This window comes from Coregonus clupeaformis, chromosome 34, assembly GCF_020615455.1.
Source record: "Coregonus clupeaformis isolate EN_2021a chromosome 34, ASM2061545v1, whole genome shotgun sequence".
Taxonomy (NCBI): Eukaryota; Metazoa; Chordata; class Actinopteri; order Salmoniformes; family Salmonidae; genus Coregonus; species Coregonus clupeaformis.
The window spans coordinates 22250241-22269397 of NC_059225.1; positions in this window are offsets into that span (position 1 = coordinate 22250241).

A 19157-nucleotide genomic window follows, 5' to 3' on the forward strand; every position below is an offset into this window, starting at 1 on the left:
AGTTTCTGCCTCATTTGCGCTTCTTCAAACCATAGAGGTACTACTGTAGGGCTCATGCTTGTAAATTTGTGTGTGTTTGAGAGAGTGCTTGTGTGTGTAACAGTGAGGGTCCCAGGAGATTGGTTCAGGAGCAGGAGTGTGGTGGCCCCACAGCTGTTTTTCCACTCTGTGCAGTAGGAGGTTAGGGGGTGAAAAGGGATCCAGTTTTAACAGTTCCTCCTCTGCCACGGGGGCACGGCGATGGGAAGGAGAGGGGCGCCAACTGCCGCCTCACACACACACTTTATACAGTGACTGACTACATACACACATTACACACACATTTCATACACCCACGCCAGGATGGCTTTGGATTTATCTTCTTTCCTCTCACCCCTCTCCCTCCTCTCCCCCCTCTCCCTCCTCTCCCTCCTCTCCTCCCTCTCCCTCCTCTCTCCCCTCTCCCTCCTCTCCCTCCTCTCCCCCCTCTCCCTCCTCTCCCCCCTCTCTCCCTCCTCTCACCCCTCTCCCCCCTCTCTCCCTCCTCTCCCCCCTCTCCCTCCTCTCCCTCCTCTCCCCCCTCTCTCCCTCCTCTCACCCCTCTCCCCCCTCTCCCTCCTCTCCCCCCTCTCTCCCTCCTCTCACCCCTCTCCCTCCTCTCCCTTCTCCCTCCTCTCTCCCCTCTCCCTCCTCTCCCTCCTCTCTCCCCTCTCCCTCCTCTCCCTCCTCTCTCCCCTCTCCCTCCTCTCCCCCCTCTCCCCCCTCTCTGAGTAGCTGTAGGGTTAGAGAGAGCCTGTGTGTCAGAGGTTTGTTCAGGAGGGTGCAACTTAACAGAACACTGAGATAGAAATTCATTTTGCAGAACATATCTGATTTTCTGTCCTGTACCTAATTATGACTGGCGTACTGTTAGGAATTTATTCATACACAAGAACAATGATTTAACATGACAAACTCTTCTCTTGGATTTATTGCTAGGTAGGTACCATAGGTATTCATGTGTAATACAATCATCGTTTTTGACCATTTGCGGCCATGAACCAATACTTCCTCAACAGAGAGGTGGGAAGGTCAGGGTCACAGTAATACAGTATCATACCTTCTCTAAATGTCTACCTATGCTATGTAACTGACTGTTTCTTCCTTGGCAGAGATAAGTATGTCTGTCCTCTGCAGAAGTAGTACCACTCCACAGAGAAAGCGAGAGGTGTGTCCTAAATGATACCCTATTCCCTACATAGTGCAGTACTTTCCTATATGGGCCCTGGTCAAAAGTACTAAATAGGGAATACGGTGCCATTTGAGACACACCCTCGCTCTCTGTGTAGGGGTACTCATTTTGAAGAGGGTGTAGTGGGTCTAGCTGCACTTGGGACTCTCCAGGGGTGTGTTTGGCTAACCTGCTAGCGCTGACCCCCATTCTCAGTGTCTCCGGGCAGCATAGGCTCTGATTTATGAGCCAACTTGGTGATAGGTCTGCGATGGATTGGAACACTCAGAGAAACTCAGGAGGTTATAGCGGCAAACACGCCGTGGATGTGGTCAGAGTCAGGCCTGGGTTCAAATAGTATTTGAAATCTTTTAAATATTATTAGTGTTTGTTTTAGCCTGCCTACAGTGATAGCTGGGAGGGGGTCTCAGTTGTATGACTGTTTTATTGCTACAGCAAGCTCAATCACGCCCAGTTAGAATAGTTTAAATTATTTAATATAGTTGAACCCAGGTCTGATCAGAGTTTGTTGCTGGGGCTTTTCTTGGCTCCAAGCTGCTCGCCCTTCAGAGCCTTCAAGAATTTCTAATGGTGGATTGAGGGTTTGAAAAACAGGGAGGGATTGGAGCAAAAAACAGAGGGAAAACAGGATTAAAAAATGGTCTTGGCTTGCAGTTGGATTTGGAATTCCACTTTTAAAAGCTTTTATTAATTTCTTTATATATTTTTTTGTACACAGCGTTTTAAAAACTGGTGTGAAATAGTGGACCACGGAGGGCGCCAATTTGATTGTAATTTATGAAACTACATCTTTCTATTTTGTTTGATGAAAACACATTCCAGTGCTATAGTGTGTGTCCCAAATGCCACCCCTATGCCTAAAATAGTGCACCAGCACTACCTTTGACCAGGGACTCTTAGGGCCCATAGGGCTCTGGTCAGAAGTAGTGCACTATATAGGGAATAAGCCGACATTTAGTCCCTATTCGGCCTTCTCTTTCGGACCACTTTGATCAAACCATCTGATCCATGCTAATAACACTTACCTCCCCAGGCTCCACACACGATGCGTCCCAAAATGGCACCCTATTCCCTATATAGTGTTGTACTTTTGACCAGAGCCAGTCAATAGTAGTGCACTATACAGAGTAGGGTTAGGAGGATACCAGTATCACAATATTTTTTCCACTGCAAAAATGAAAACATGAAGCAGACCAAACTCTTTGGTCCTTTAAAAACCTGCTGTATGTAATATAGTGTGCTATAGCTTGGAAAATAAATACATGTGATTCTGGATGACAACATAATGATGTTTGTTTCCAATGTTAGGGCCGCTTTCTTAAAGAAGGTAAATCAGGTTCATGTTTAGTTTCCTTGCCACGATACTAACGAGTATTGCGATACTGGTATCGTCAGAACCCTAATATAGAGAATAATGTACCATTTGTGACGCACTCACAGTTTACAAAGACCTGTGCGTAGTGGAGAAAGTAATCTCCAATCACTTCCCCTCCCAGTTCCAGGAATTGTTCTGACAGTGTTGTCCGGGGCTATTACACGGCTTCCGTGGGTTGAGGGACAAACTGGACAACCATCCAAGTCTCCCAGGCTGTGTATCAGTGTATAGCTCCCCCAATCCCCTTTAATCCACACCACCCATTCCCCCGTCATCCAACCAAGCAGAATTGGCCCACTCCCAACTCCTCTCTCTCTTCCTCTAACGCTACCCTCCCTCTCTCTCTCTCTCTCTCTTTCATATACAGTATATATAGTATATGCCATTTAGCCTGTGTCTCTCTTTCTTATGGGAGGGGTGTAGGTAGAGCAGACTCAGGTCCCATGAGGTTATCAGTGTGTATCTCTCTCCTCTCAAGTTCTCCTACTTAGTTGCGGTGGCACGTCAGTCTAGCTTTCACTTCCAGTCACTGAAAGCTCCCAGGTCTAGAAAATACACTAGCTATCGCAGTTCAACTACGGGAAACTGTTTTCACCTCAAAGAAAGCAGAGTAAAGGTAGCCATTGGCGACTCTGCCAATAATGTAAGCAATGTGTACAGTGGAAGGGAATGCCTCCATCTCACTGTACTGTACCAAGAGGGCAATTGTTTCAGGTCAGGGTTCAGGGCGCTCTGCTGCCTAGCCCTAGTTGGTGCCTGGCACAGGGTTGGTAATTCATTTGAATGGTGGCACCATGGTCGTTCGCACCTTTATATCCGTTATAGCAGACCTAGGGTGGATGGACGAGAAGGCCACCCATTCAGTAGCCTTCTATTGATTCAATATCTGTATGGCTTTATTAATAAAAGGAACTGGAGTGTGGTCCCATGCCATATACAGACACACGGTCCCATTGTGCCAGATACACCCCCACCCCCACCGGAATGAAGGACAAGGGGTGAGTCTGTCACCATGTGTAACACACCCTCCGGAACACTTTCACAGCGTCCCAAATGGCACCCTATTGCCTATATAGTGCACTTCTTTTGACCAGGCCTCCGGATCCTGATCAAAAGTAGTGCACTATATAGGGGATAGGGTACCATTTGGGACTCATCCTCAAGGCTGGAGGCTGGCCGAGGATGGGTTCTCATAGGGGTCAGCCGCTCATTGGAAAAGGATGTGATGGCAACATGTTTACAACGTTGTTACTGTACATCCTGGCTGTGGTTAAATCCAGCATTGTTTGGGATGTGGATTGGGACTGGTAGGCTACTGTACTGCCCATTTGAATGCCCTGTTAAGGGCAGCTGTTTGGTCCCCCCTGGTTGGTCTCAATGTAAAGCTCTGTGTGCCCAGTGTGGGCCTTTCTGTGGTTGCCCTGGACACTGTCAGGATCCATGATGCATCCAGGTGGGTGGAACAGTCTGTCCTGGGCTGAGGGAGGGTAGATGGAGACCGATGGAGAATGGCTCTCTGCCAAAGAGATGATCAGAACCCGCCAGGGCCAGATCTCTCCTCCTCCCTCTCTTGTCATAATCAGCCAGAACTGTGAGAGAGCCTAACTCCTGGCTCCCCTACACACACACACACAGACAAACACACACACACACACACACACACACACAGACAAACACACACACACACAGACAAACACACACACACACACACACACACAGACAACACACACACACACACACACACACACACACACACACACACACACACACACACACACACACACACACACACACACCTCATCTCCACCTCCCATTGCCCTAATAAACCACCATACTTTAAGGCAGCCACTATCAGGGGACACAATTACCACCACACCAAATATAGCCTTCTTGGGATCCATTCATCCATTTAATCTGACTTCTGTTGTACCGTATCACTTCAATTAGCCAAACACAACCTTTTTCTCTCCTGTTTGGACCAGCAGAATGAGGGCAGTGAGTGATAGTAAGTCTGAATAAGAAGGGCTGTTAGGGGCTGTTAGCTAGCTGCTCTACAATACCATATGGTAGAGTCTGATTCGTTTAGTTCACTTTCCTATGACCGCTGATTCTGATCCAGATTCATTGTTACTGAAAGACTGACTGACTAGACTAAAAAGTGAAGCTATTTAAGGAATTCAGCGACCACATACATCTGAAATTAATCGTCCAAGAAGAAGGAGGAGGGGGAAAATGTATTTTGTGGAACTGGACTGGTGGAGGAAGGGAGGAGGCCTATACTCAGTATAGAGCATGAACAAAACCATTGAAGGGAAAATGTAGCAGGGAGGGAATGAAATGTGGTGTGAAGAAATGGAATAAAAAAGGAGGGACTACTAGTCTGATTGTAGTGACAGAGCCTCAGAAAATGTGGGTTTATGGTTTCCCAGAATGAATGCCATTACGCACTGTACTGCATGGACAAACCAGAGCCAAGATAACCTAAGACAGCACATAGGAAGGGTTTCTGCTGCTGGGGTCGGTCTGTGCAGATGTTCAGAGACGACTATTGTAAATGTCACCCGCCTTCTGGCTGTGCGCATTGAGAGCTATGTGTGTACATCCATGTGTGTGTAGACAAACACATTTGATCTCGGTCAGCTTAGCTGGGACAGAACAGGGCAGTAAGGGTGTGAGAGGTACAAAAGAGGCCCTGTATGAAGCTATTTTTCACACCCACCGTCAGAAGTAGGGAAGTTTTGCTGGCTGGGAGACAGCTGCCTATTGTCTCAGTGGACAATCAGTGGTGTAGATACAGCGATCTTTCGCTGGTCATTGGTCACACCCCCGTAGTGTGATGAGTTCTGTGTCCACTCTGCAAGATCTGATTGGCTGAGGGACTTGAGAGTAAGGTGGAGGAGAAAGAGCATACAGATGAGATACAGAATGCAAGTTGAGTTTTCTCCTTATTCCCCAGATATATCCTCCCTCTTTTCCTCAACCTCTTTTTCTTCCTGCAGATCAGGGAGAATATGAAAAATGCTGAGATTAAATAAAACGCTGCCCACCTCCCATTTACTCCCCCCTCTCCTCCCTCTACTCCTCCCTCTCCTCCCTCCCCCTCTACTCCCCCCTCTCCTCCCACCCTCTACTCACCCCTCTACTCCCCCCTCTACTCCCTCTCCTCCCCCCTCTACTCACCCCACCCCTCTACTCCCTCCCTCCCTCTACTTCCACCTTCCTGATTGGCTCCAATTAAATCCGTCCCAGGTTAGCTTGCGTAATTAAAGCCTTATACAATTCTATCGGCTTCCTGGTGCAGGTTCAGTCTCTGGTTAACGAAGGCTCCATCAACTCCTTACACACAAACTCACAGAGTGGTGACTACGTCTTGTTAAAGCCTCTGGGATGTGAGGACTTCTACAAGGATATCAGAGACTTTACAGGTCCCCCCATGTCCTTTATAATCTTACTCATTATGATCTGAAAGGTTAAACTGATCCTAGATCAACACTCCTTTTTATAAATAAAAATGTATTGGCCCCCTCTTCTGAGGACAAAGTAACTTTCTTTAAAATGTTTGTTTTTACAGCTTTTTTGTTACAAATACATTTTATACAAAGTAATTATATAACAAAGATAATGTAAAAAATACACATTACATTTTGGATAGATAGTACTCAGACTATATAGTGTTTTCAGTAATAACTATTACCGATTAGCTTTTTAATCCCGCCATTCCTGAACCTGTGACCAGAATCAAACTACAGAGGGAAAATACCAGAATCAATGATCTAATGATTCTGTTTCTTCGCTGCAAAATCTGCAAAGCTGAGATTGTTGTATGCCCCATATACTGTGAGCTCGAAAAGTATTGGGACAATGACACGTTTTGTTGTTTTGGCTCTGTACTCCAGCACTTTCATTTTGAAATTAGAGTATTTTCATCCATATCGGGTGAACTGTTTAGTAATTACAGCACTTTTTGTACATAGTCCCCCCTTTTTAGGGGACCAAAAGTATTGGGACAAATTCACTTGTGTATTAAAGTATTCGGAAGTTGTGTATTTGGTCCCATAATCATAGCACGCAATGACTACATCAAGCTTGTGACTTTACAAACTTGTTGGATGCATTTGCTGTTTGCTTTGGTTGTGTTTCAGATTATTTTGTGCCCAATAGAAATGAATGGTAAATAATGTGTTGTGTCATTTTGGAGTCACTTTTATTGTAAATAAGAATAGAATATGTTTCTAAACACTTAATGTGGATGCTACCGTGATTATGGATAGTCCTGAATGAATCGTGAATAATGATGAGTGAGAAAGTTACAGATGCACAAATATCATACCCCCAAGACCATTTCAATAACAGAGGTTAGCATTTTTGGAGGGTTATGATAATTCACATGGATGCTGGCCCATGTTTACACCAATGCTTCCCACAGTTGTGTGAAGTTGGCTAGATATCCTTTGGGTGGTGGGCCATTCTTGATACAATGGGAAACTGTTACAACGGGAAACTGTTGAGCGTGAAAAACCCAGCATCGTTGCAATTCTTGACACAAACCGGTGCGCCTGGCACCTACTACCATACCCCGTTCAAAGGTACTTGAATCTTTTGTCTTGCCCATTCACCCTCTAAATGGCACACATACAGTGAGGGAAAATAGTATTTGATCCCCTGTTGATTTTGTGTTTGCCCACTGACAAAGAAATTATCAGTCTATAATTTTAATGGTAGGTTTATTTGAACAGTGAGAGACAGAATAACAACAAAAAAATCCAGAAAAACGCATGTAAAAAATGTTATCAATTGATTTGTATTTTAATGAGGGAAATAAGTATTTGACCCCCTCCCAATCAGAAAGATTTGAAATTTTAAAGGGAGTGCTCCTAATCTCAGTTTGTTACCTGTATAAAAGACACCTGTCCACAGAAGCAATCAATCAATCAGATTCCAAACTCTCCACCATGGCCAAGACCAAAGAGCTCTCCAAGGATGTCAGGGACAATATTGTAGACCTACACAAGGCTGGAATGGGCTACAAGACCATCGCCAAGCAGCTTGGTGAGAAGGTGACAACAGTTGGTGCGATTATTCACAAATGGAAGAAACACAAAATAACTGTCAATCTCCCTCGGCCTGGGGCTCCATGCAAGATCTCACCTCGTGGAGTTGCAATGATCATGAGAACGGTGAGGAATCAGCCCAGAACTACACGGGAGGATCTTGTCAATGACCTCAAGGCAGCTGGGACCATAGTCACCAAGAAAACAATTGGTAACACACTACGCCGTGAAGGACTGGAATCCTGCAGCGCCCGCAAGGTCCCCCTGCTCAAGTAAGCACATATACAGGGCCGTCTGAAGTTTGCCAATGAACATCTGAATGATTCAGAGGAGAACTGGGTGAAAGTGTTGTGGTCAGATGAGACCAAAATCGAGCTCTTTGGCATCAACTCAACTCGCCGTGTTTGGAGGAGGAGGAATGCTGCCTATGACCCCAAGAACACCATCCCCACCGTTAAACATGGAGGTGGAAACATTATGCTTTGGGGGTGTTTTTCTGCTAAGGGGACAGGACAACTTCACCGCATCAAAGGGACGAAGGACGGGGCCATGTACCGTCAAATCTTGGGTGAGAACCTCCTTCCCTCAGCCAGGGCATTGAAAATGGGTTGTGGATGGGTATTCCAGCATGACAATGACCCAAAACACACGGCCAAGGCAACAAAGGAGTGACTCAAGAAGAAGCACATTAAGTTCCTGGAGTGGCCTAGCCAGTCTCCAGACCTTAATCCCATAGAAAATCTGTGGAGGGAGCTGAAGGTTCGTGTTGCCAAACGTCAGCCTCAAAACCTTAATGACTTGGAGAAGATCTGCAAAGAGGAGTGGAACAAAATCCCTCCTGAGATGTGTGCAAACCTGGTGGCCAACTACAAGAAATGTCTGACCTCTGTGATTGCCAACAAGGGTTTTGCCATGTTTTGCAGAGGGGTCAAATACTTATTTCCCTCATTAAAATGCAAATCAATTTATAACATTTTTGACATGCGTTTTTCTGGATTTTGTTGTTGTTATTCTGTCTCTCATTGTTCAAATAAACCTACCATTAAAATGATAGACTGATCATGTCTTTGTCAGTGGACAAACGTACAAAATCAGCAGGGGATCAAATACTTTTTCCCCTCACTGTACACAATCCATGTCTCAATTGTCTAAAGGCCTTCTTTAACCCGTCTCCTCCCATTCATCTACACTGATGGAAGTGGATTTAAAAAGTGACATCAATAAGGGATCATAGCTTTCACCTGGATTCACCTGGTTAATCTGTCATGGAAAGCGCAGGGGTTCTTAGTGTTTTGTACGCTCAGTGTATATTTTATTTTATTTATACTACTGACAACATTTCATGAATTTTAACCACATTCAAATGGATATAACTCCATCATTCCACATGTAATCATACATCATTAAAAAAGCCCATTTCATAGAGAATGTTACAAACTAGACTATAGGTAGTAACTTACTTTTAAGAGATCGTGTAGCCTCCTGTAGCTCAGTTGGTAGAGCATGGCGCTTGCAACGCCAGGGTTGTGGGTTCGATTCCCACGGGGGGCCAGTATGAAAAATGTATGCACTCACTAACTGTATGTCGCTCTGGATAAGAGCGTCTGCTAAATGACTAAAATGTGATTGGGTCTAAATAGGCGATTGGTAGGCTAAATTCATTGTACTTCTCCTTAACTGCCGTTTCCTGAAAGTCAGACTCTTCCCACAAGCCAACTCATTTCTCTCAGCTTCTGCATTCACAAAGTTTTAGATATATTCTCCAGACTTGAATAGAGCGTATTGTTGATACAATTGTGATATGATTAAGTGAAAAATATTACGCTATTAGGGTGTTGCGCCTCGTCTTAAGAGCATGAGGGTGATAGTTTGTAGTGTGATTTCCTTTTTCCTTTAGATCAGCACACCAGCTTAAAGATGTTAGTGCCTCATTAGAAGGACATCTGTGGCAACAGCCCAGTCCCAGTGACAAGGAAGACTGATTGGGCTTCAAGGATGACAGGCTGTAATGGAGAACCAGGTCTGTGATCCTGTGATGTCCCAGGTGGAGCTTGCTACTGTGGTTACCCATGGCTACTGCCTTGGAACATTTCGTGTCACCATTAATACCTACCTTGTTCATCGGAGGACACCATCAGTAGGCCTAAGCTAGATGATGGCATTGTACAACAGCTTCCAGAAAACACTGGGCCCCCATCTCCAGCCACGGCCCAGCTCAGCACAGCAAAACCCAGCCCCATACAAACAGTCCATCCCATCCTATCCCAACCATCAGCTGTAGTGTAGGGCTTCAGCTGCCCATAATGCATCTCTTGTTACCAAATATTTGGATTCTGGAATTTGCAGAGTAAGCCTGTCTGAGCCAGGAAAACATCAACATCATGCTGATTCTTTGTATGGCCTCTTCTTCTCTTCCTCAACTATTATACCCAGACAGAGCTTTGCGTTATCTTAATGAACCCCATTAGGAAGAGTAGTCTCCGTTGGGCCTCCAGTGGGTCTGCTCTGTGCTCTCCATCCCTCCCTCATCCCCTCCCTCCATCCCTCCACTGGCTGGTTGTGTTGCCCCCCCCAGAACTCCAGACAATGATAGTCTTTTTAAGGGATGTGGGAAGGTAGGCCAGGGACGTGGGACGGTATGCTTCGGGCTGGGGGGCTGTAGACAGGCTAACTCATATTGCATTAGTGATGCGGTCCATAATGAACAACAGGCTGTGTGTGTAACCAGGCGATCCTGTGTGCCACACGACCTTCATGATGCTGACCCCATGACCTGGCTGACCTTGTGGCTCTGCCCAGGGGAAGGTTGGCCATTACCCATTCTAACTCATTTAACCTCATCAGGAGACATCCTTATTCAAAAATCTAATGTTATTTGTCACATGCTTCGTAAACAACAGGTGTAGACTATAACAGTGAAATACGTACGGGACCTTTTCCAACAATGCAGAGTAAAAGATAAGATATACAGTGGGGAAAAAAAGTATTTAGTCAGCCACCAATTGTGCAAGTTCACACACGTCAACTATGACAGACAAATTGAGCATTTTTTTTCCAGAAAATCACATTGTAGGATTTTTTATGAATTTATTTGCAAATTATGGTGGAAAATAAGTATTTGGTCACCTACAAACAAGCAAGATTTCTGGCTCTCACAGACCTGTAACTTCTTCTTTAAGAGGCTCCTCTGTCCTCCACTCGTTACCTGTATTAATGGCACCTGTTTGAACTTGTTATCAGTATAAAAGACACCTGTCCACAACCTCAAACAGTCACACTCCAAACTCCACTATGGCCAAGACCAAAGAGCTGTCAAAGGACACCAGAAACAAAATTGTAGACCTGCACCAGGCTGGGAAGACTGAATCTGCAATAGGTAAGCAGCTTGGTTTGAAGAAATCAACTGTGGGAGCAATTATTAGGAAATGGAAGACATACAAGACCACTGATAATCTCCCACGATCTGGGGCTCCACGCAAGATCTCACCCCGTGGGGTCAAAATGATCACAAGAACGGTGAGCAAAAATCCCAGAACCACACTGGGGGACCTAGTGAATGACCTGCAGAGAGCTGGGACCAAAGTAACAAAGCCTACCATCAGTAACACACTACGCCGCCAGGGACTCAAATCCTGCAGTGCCAGACGTGTCCCCCTGCTTAAGCCAGTACATGTCCAGGCCCGTCTGAAGTTTGCTAGAGTGCATTTGGATGATCCAGAAGAGGATTGGGAGAATGTCATATGGTCAGATGAAACCAAAATATAACTTTTTGGTAAAAACTCAACTCGTCGTGTTTGGAGGACAAAGAATGCTGAGTTGCATCCAAAGAACACCATACCTACTGTGAAGCATGGGGGTGGAAACATCATGCTTTGGGGCTGTTTGGGACCAGGACGACTGATCCGTGTAAAGGAAAGAATGAATGGGGCCATGTATCGTGAGATTTTGAGTGAAAACCTCCTTCCATCAGCAAGGGCATTGAAGATGAAACGTGGCTGGGTCTTTCAGCATGACAATGATCCCAAACACACCGCCCGGGCAACGAAGGAGTGGCTTCGTAAGAAGCATTTCAAGGTCCTGGAGTGGCCCCATAGATCTCAACCCCATAGAAAATCTTTGGAGGGAGTTGAAAGTCTGTGTTGCCCAGCGACAGCCCCAAAACATCACTGCTCTAGAGGAGATCTGCATGGAGGAATGGGCCAAAATACCAGCAACAGTGTGTGAAAACCTTGTGAAGACTTACAGAAAACGTTTGACCTGTGTCATTGCCAACAAAGGGTATATAACAAAGTATTGAGAAACTTTTGTTATTGACCAAATACTTATTTTCCACCATAATTTGCAAATAAATTCATAAAAAATCCTACAATGTGATTCTCTGGATTTTTTTTCCTCATTTTGTCTGTCATAGTTGACGTGTACCTATGATGAAAATTACAGGCCTCTCTCATCTTTTTAAGTGGGAGAACTTGCACAATTGGTGGCTGACTAAATACTTTTTTTCCCCACTGTAAAATGTAGTAAAAAATAATAATTATGACACGAGGAATATACACAGTGAATAATGAATAGAAATAATGAGTAAAAATATCATGGCTATATATAGGCAGTAGAAAATAACATGGCTATATATAGGCAGTAGAAAATAACATGGCTATATATATAGGCAGTAGAAAATAAATGGCTATATATAGGCAGTAGAAAATATCATGGCTATATATATAGGCAGTAGAAAATAAATGGCTATATATAGGCAGTAGAAAATATCATGGCTATATATAGGCAGTAGAAAATAACATGGCTATATATAGGCAGTAGAAAATAACATGGCTATATAAATAGGCAGTAGAAAATAACATGGATATATACAGAGAGTAGAAAATAACATGGCTATATATAGGCAGTAGAAAATAACATGGCTATATATAGGCAGTAGAAAATAACATGGCTATATATATATATAGGCAGTAGAAAATAAATGGCTATATATAGGCAGTAGAAAATAACATGGCTATATATAGGCAGTAGAAAATAACATGGCTATATAAATAGGCAGTAGAAAATAACATGGATATATACAGAGAATAGAAAATAACATGGCTATATATAGGCAGTAGAAAATAACATGGCTATATAAATAGGCAGTAGAAAATAACATGGATATATACAGAGAGTAGAAAATAACATGGCTATATATATAGGCAGTAGAAAATAACATGGCTATATACAGAGAGTAGAAAATAACATGGCTATATATAGGCAGTAGAAAATAACATGGCTATATATAGGCAGTAGAAAATAACATGGCTATATACAGGGAGTAGAAAATAACATGGCTATATACAGGGAGTAGAAAATAACAAGGCTATATACAGGGAGTACCAGTACTGAGTTGATGTGCAGGGGTACGAGGTATTTGAGGAAGCTATGTACTGTACATACAGTGGGGAGAACAAGTATTTGATACACTGCCGATTTTGCAGGTTTTCCTACTTACAAAGCATGTAGAGGTCTGTAATTTTTATCATAGGTACACTTCAACTGTGAGAGACGGAATCTAAAACAAAAATCCAGAAAATCACATTGTATGATTTTTAAGTAATTAATTTGCATTTTATTGCATGCCATAAGTATTTGATACATCAGAAAAGTAGAACTTAATATTTGGTACAGAAACTTTTGTTTGCAATTACAGAGATCATACGTTTCCTGTAGGTCTTGACCAGGTTTGCACACGCTGCAGCAGGGATTTTGGCCCACTCCTCCATACAGACCTTCTCCAGATCCTTCAGGTTTCGGGGCTGTTGCTGGGCAATACGGACTTTCAGCTCCCTCCAAAGATTTTCTATTGGGTTCAGGTCTGGAGACTGGCTAGGCCACTCCAGGACCTTGAGATGCTTCTTACGGAGCCACTCCTTAGTTGCCCTGGCTGTGTGTTTCGGGTCGTGGTCATGCTGGAAGACCCAGCCACGACCCATCTTCAATGCTCTTACTGAGGGAAGGAGGTTGTTGGCCAAGATCTCGCGATACATGGCCCCATCCATCCTCCCCTCAATACGGTGCAGTCGTCCTGTCCCCTTTGCAGAAAAGCATCCCCAAAGAATGATGTTTCCACCTCCATGCTTCACGGTTGGGATGGCGTTCTTGGGGTTGTACTCATCCTCCTTCTTCCTCCAAACACGGCGAGTGGCGTTTAGACCAAAAAGCTCTATTTTTGTCTCACGAGATGCCCCACGAGGTTAGATCTTGCATGGAGCCCCAGATCGAGGGTGATTGTCCGTCATCTTGAACTTCTTCCATTTTCTAATAATTGCGCCAACAGTTGTTGCCTTCTCACCAAGCTGCTTGCCTATTGTCCTGTAGCCCATCCCAGCCTTGTGCAGGTCTACAATTTTATCCCTGATGTCCTTACACAGCTCTCTGGTCTTGGCCATTGTGGAGAGGTTGGAGTCTGTTTGATTGAGTGTGTGGACAGGTGTCTTTTATACAGGTAACGAGTTCAAACAGGTGCATTTAATAAAGGTAATTAGTGGAGAACAGGAGGGCTTCTTAAAGAAAAACTAACAGGTCTGTGAGAGCCGGAATTCTTACTGGTTGGTAGGTGATCAAATACTTATGTCATGCAATAAAATGCAAATGAATTACTTAAAAATCATACAATGTGATTTTCTGGATTTTTGTTTTAGATTCCGTCTCTCACAGTTGAAGTGTACCTATGATAAAAATTACAGACCTCTACATGCTTTGTAAGTAGGAAAACCTGCAAAATCGGCAGTGTATCAAATACTTGTTCTCCCCACTGTATAGGTAGGGGTTCCTATACCTAACAATACAACATATCTTTAAACAACATAACTTAGGGTCTTCTTTGCAGAACTTTCCGAAGAGGTTGCCATAGATAGTATTATACTACTAATGGGCCTGTCCTTATACCTAACAGTTTAAGTTCTAGAAGTTATTACTCTGCTGAATTCTGCTGCAACTTTTCATTATTGGTTGTTTCAAACATGTAACTTGATAAAACAGTATAACCTTTTCCTTCTTCCATGTGATATATGTGTGGTATGGTACGGCCTAGGCATACATCCTGAGTGCTGTCTGGGTGTGTCTCTTCCTTCCTCAGTGTGTTTAGGTAGCAGGCGTGGGGGCCTGAAGACACAGGCCAGACCAGATGCCTGATTCTATGCCTGTGTCCCAAATGGCACCCTATTCCCTATATAGTATACTACTTTTGAACAGGGCCCGCATAGGGCACTGGTCAAAAGTAATGCAGTATATAGGGAATAGGGTGCCATTTCAAACTTCGTCTCCATGCCTAAGCCTCAGACAGAAGGTTCCAATTCTGGGGCTCGGCCAATAGGGGCAGGTTGACCTACTCAGAAGGACAATATTTGAATGTGGCCAGGTTTATTTTCTTTTGATTAAATAGGCATTTGGGGCATTTGGTGCAGTTGGACTAGACTCTGTAACTCTATAACGCTTTTATTCTGCCCCTGGCCCTTGGGGGAGCAGGGGGGTGAGGAGGAGGAGGTGGTTCAGGATAGATTTTGGTCTTCATTTAAGGTTAGGGATAAGGTTTCCAGTGTGGTTAGGGTTAAGGTTGGGGTTAGGTTTAGGTTTAAAATACAATTTTAAGAAGATAAATTGTAGAAATTGATGGGGTTTAGAAATAGTTATGACTTTGTGGCTGTGTTAACTAGTGACGACCGAGCAGGTGGGGTGAGGAGGAGGAGGAGGAAAGGTTGGGAGTGGGTGATGAAGAGCAGTTGGAGGAGTAGCCCAAAGGTCGGCAGATGGCGATATTGTCATTTCATCTTACCGTCCAAATGCATTGTACGCAGCCGGCAATACATTCGTATTCCTTGCGGAACGGTTCGTACCAAAGACATTCTCAGTTCAGACTGCATAGGCTTCGATTTCCTCCTTAACTTTATTTAATGGCGAGAAGGCAGAAAAAAAGGGGAAAATATACATACATTCTTTATGAAACACCATTTTCCACCACCATGCTAGAGTGGCTAAATGCTAATGTGTATCACGTTCAGCCAATCAGGTTGCAGCAGTCCGTTTTTTCACCCCTAACCTAACACAGCAGGCATAAAATAAACAGAACCCCTGGTCAACCTGATTGGCTGAACCAGAGATCCTTTTGAGGAGTTGGGAAACTCCATTGGAATCGTATTAACACCCATTGTGTACGTTGCCCATGAGTTATCAACAGGCCGCGAGGTGCATTCTGGGCGATTCTGGGACAAGGAGACCACTCCTTCAAGTAGTGAATGGGAGTCAACATTACCATGAATTACGTGAACAAGAAGTACAACATTACCATGAATTACGTGAAGAAGTACAACATTACAAATATTTTCCGAGATGTGAGATAATTAACTTGTTCTCTGTAATATTTTATAGCTTTAAAATTATGACATTACGTACTTTTGAGGAAAAGAGGCAGGTTTCTCGACTCATACCCTGACATTTAGAAGGGATTGCGTGGCGATTAGTTTAACAACCGCATGACGCAGCATGACAACGTGAACGTGATTGGTCGACAGTCTGCCGGGTGGAGCGTTATACATTTCTCCATTCATTTCCCGCTGGGATTCTTATCTCCTCCTTTTTTACTGTCTCTGGCCGAACACGATACAGAGCATCCGGAATTAGCATTTAGCCACTCTAGCATGGTGGTGGAAAATGGTGTTTCATAAAGAATGTATGCATATTTTCCCCAATTTCTTTTCCGCCTTCTCGCCAATAAATAAAATTAAGGAGGAAATCGATGCCTATGCAGCCTGAATGGAGTATTATTTTAGGTACAAACCGGTCCACGAGGGATACGAATGTATTGCCGGCTGCATACAATGCGTTTGGACGGTAAGATGACATGACTCAATATGACCATCTGCCGGCCTTTGGGCTAACAGTACCTCTTCTGCAGTGCTCTGCCTCTGTCTTGCGTTTCTACTGAGTTGTATATAGTTCATATACAGAGGGGGAGGATCTGGAATTCTGGATACAGTAACAAGCAGTACATTTTATCCAGTCATCACCTCTCCACCCCAACGCTATCTCCCCATCCTCTCACTCTCATTTACACCCTTCCATTTAGACAGCCTTAAACAAATAGACGGAGTGACAGCCAAACGAATGGGACATTTTCTGAGACAGACTCCATTTATTTTGCACACAATCGTTAGTTAGGCACCCCTCTTCTAATAACCCCACCCTGTCTACCCCCCTTCGCTCTAATTGCATCTGGGTTAACAGTTGAGGAAGGTGAGGGGTGGAAAATTCCAGAGCGGTAAGATAACTTCACTCCTGGGCTCCCTTCTTTCCAAATTAAAGGCATGTGTGGAATTTCGTGCCAGACCTCTGACAGCGAGTGGAGGACAGAGGGGAGAGACGGAATGGGGAGAGGGGAGAGAAGTGGGGTGCTGCTGCGATTACGGGACGGAGCACATGTGCTTCTCCTCCTCCACCTTCTCAATCCACCTCACCCCCTCTTCCCAAAAGCCCATCTTAGCATGGGCAGCGCCAATGAGGACTTTCACAATTTTTAAGTACCTTAAAAATTCTATTAAACGCCAAATCTCAAATAGCCACATGTCCCTTTTAATAGCTGGGCATCTGCACAAATTTCAGCAAATAAACACCTGTTTCAAAAAATGCTGGGTCTAAATTAATTGTTTACAAGGTTACCATGGACACAGCTCTTTAAAAGCATTTCTTTAAAATTCTGTCATCGTTGCTAGCCATGGCGCCACCAATAAGAAAACACAACATCTTATTCAAGCTAGCATTGATCAAATTCGCAGAGGAAAATTTGGGCGAGGCAGCAGTCAGGCATTTTGGAATTGATCCAAAACAAGTGAGAGAATGGCGAAGTCAAAAAGTTGATATTCATCTTTTGTCTGAGGTGAATCAGAAGAGGGTGAGACTGCGAGGTGGGGGGAAGCTGTGTGCATTAATGAAATAGGCACCTGGCTCAAATAGAAGCATGTATATAATAAGCGCCGGTTGTGTTCAGTGATTGAAGCCAAAAAATGCCCAGGCTATTAATTTAAGTTTAATGGTCTTTAACTGGGTAGGACTTCATATAGGTTAAGGAAGGATCACATAATTCCATCCAGGTCTTCTGGAGGGTTCAGCCAATTAATTATACTTGTGAGCAAACATTTCATAACTGCAGGAGGCTGAAAATCGCCAACCTTGGCTTTATATCTGTTCAAAGAACAAACGCCAGGTGGCAGTATGCACCCTTGCAGTTTGTTTACCAACTCATAGAGAAGAAGAAAATGGACTACTTCAAAATGGAGATGGCCTCAATCGCACTGCCCGTGCACTCACAGACACCATAATGGGACAGATACAAAGAAGAGTCCTCTATCATTCTCTATGGTCTAACATTATTTCCTCCTATTCTATTCTTCAATCCCACAATGCCATTCTTCTACCCATCAGTGATCTTTCTCTTCTTCTGTCTGTCTGTCTGTCTGTCTGTGAACCTGCTTACTGTATTATATGTCACAGGATCACATTGTATGAGTCCCAAATGACACCCTATTCCCTACATAATGCACTACTATTGACTGCACTGTATAATGAATAGGATGCCATTCAGACGCAGCCCTTGTGATGCTTCTGACAGATACAGTATGTTAGACCAGTTAGCTCAGTGTTCCACCACATGGCCTGCTGCTCTTGTACTCTGGCTTCTGTAATGGCACCCTATTCACTCTACAGTGCACTACTTTTGACCAGCGCCCAGTAGTATACTATACTATACAGGGAATAAGGTGCCATTTTCAGACGCATACTCTGTCTTCTTGTCCATGGTTTGATTTCTTTCTGCTCTCCTTTTGTTTAAGAGCGAAGAAAGTCAGGGTTAAAAAAAGAATACTGCTGCCTTTGAAGTTGTAGAGGAGAACTTGTGTGGAGGAGAGGAGAGGAGAGGAGTGGGGAAACGGTTGAGTCCCTGCGACTTGAAATAGTAACTACAAAAAACGCTTTGATATTTTGGATACTGGAGGAACACGGCCGGTACGGTAAACCCTACTATTACACTGGGGTAATAGAGAGAGGGTTGCGTCCCAAATGGCGCCCTATTTCCAATAGGTGCACTACTTTTGACCAGGGTCCAGAGGGTCCAAAGTAGTACACTATATAGGGAATAGGGTGCCATTTGGGACGCAGGCAGAGAATTTCCATTTTCTCTCAGATAAATAACCACACTGATCTTTGAGACAGATTTCCATCTTTCCATTTCAAATGAGTTCAGAGACAGACAGTGGATGAACGGATGCTTGTCTCTCTTCGTTTTCTCTGGGATGAGATTTGAAAGCACAAATTAATATCTTTAATGACAGAATTTATTTCTTCATTAATGACATAATTCTTGATGAATGTAAAGTAAAAGTCCAGTAAGTAGTGAGATATGTAAGCTATATTAACCTACGTATGACACATATTGGATGCGACAGATAGGAAGCAATGGCCGGTACATTTGATCTACTTTTCAAAT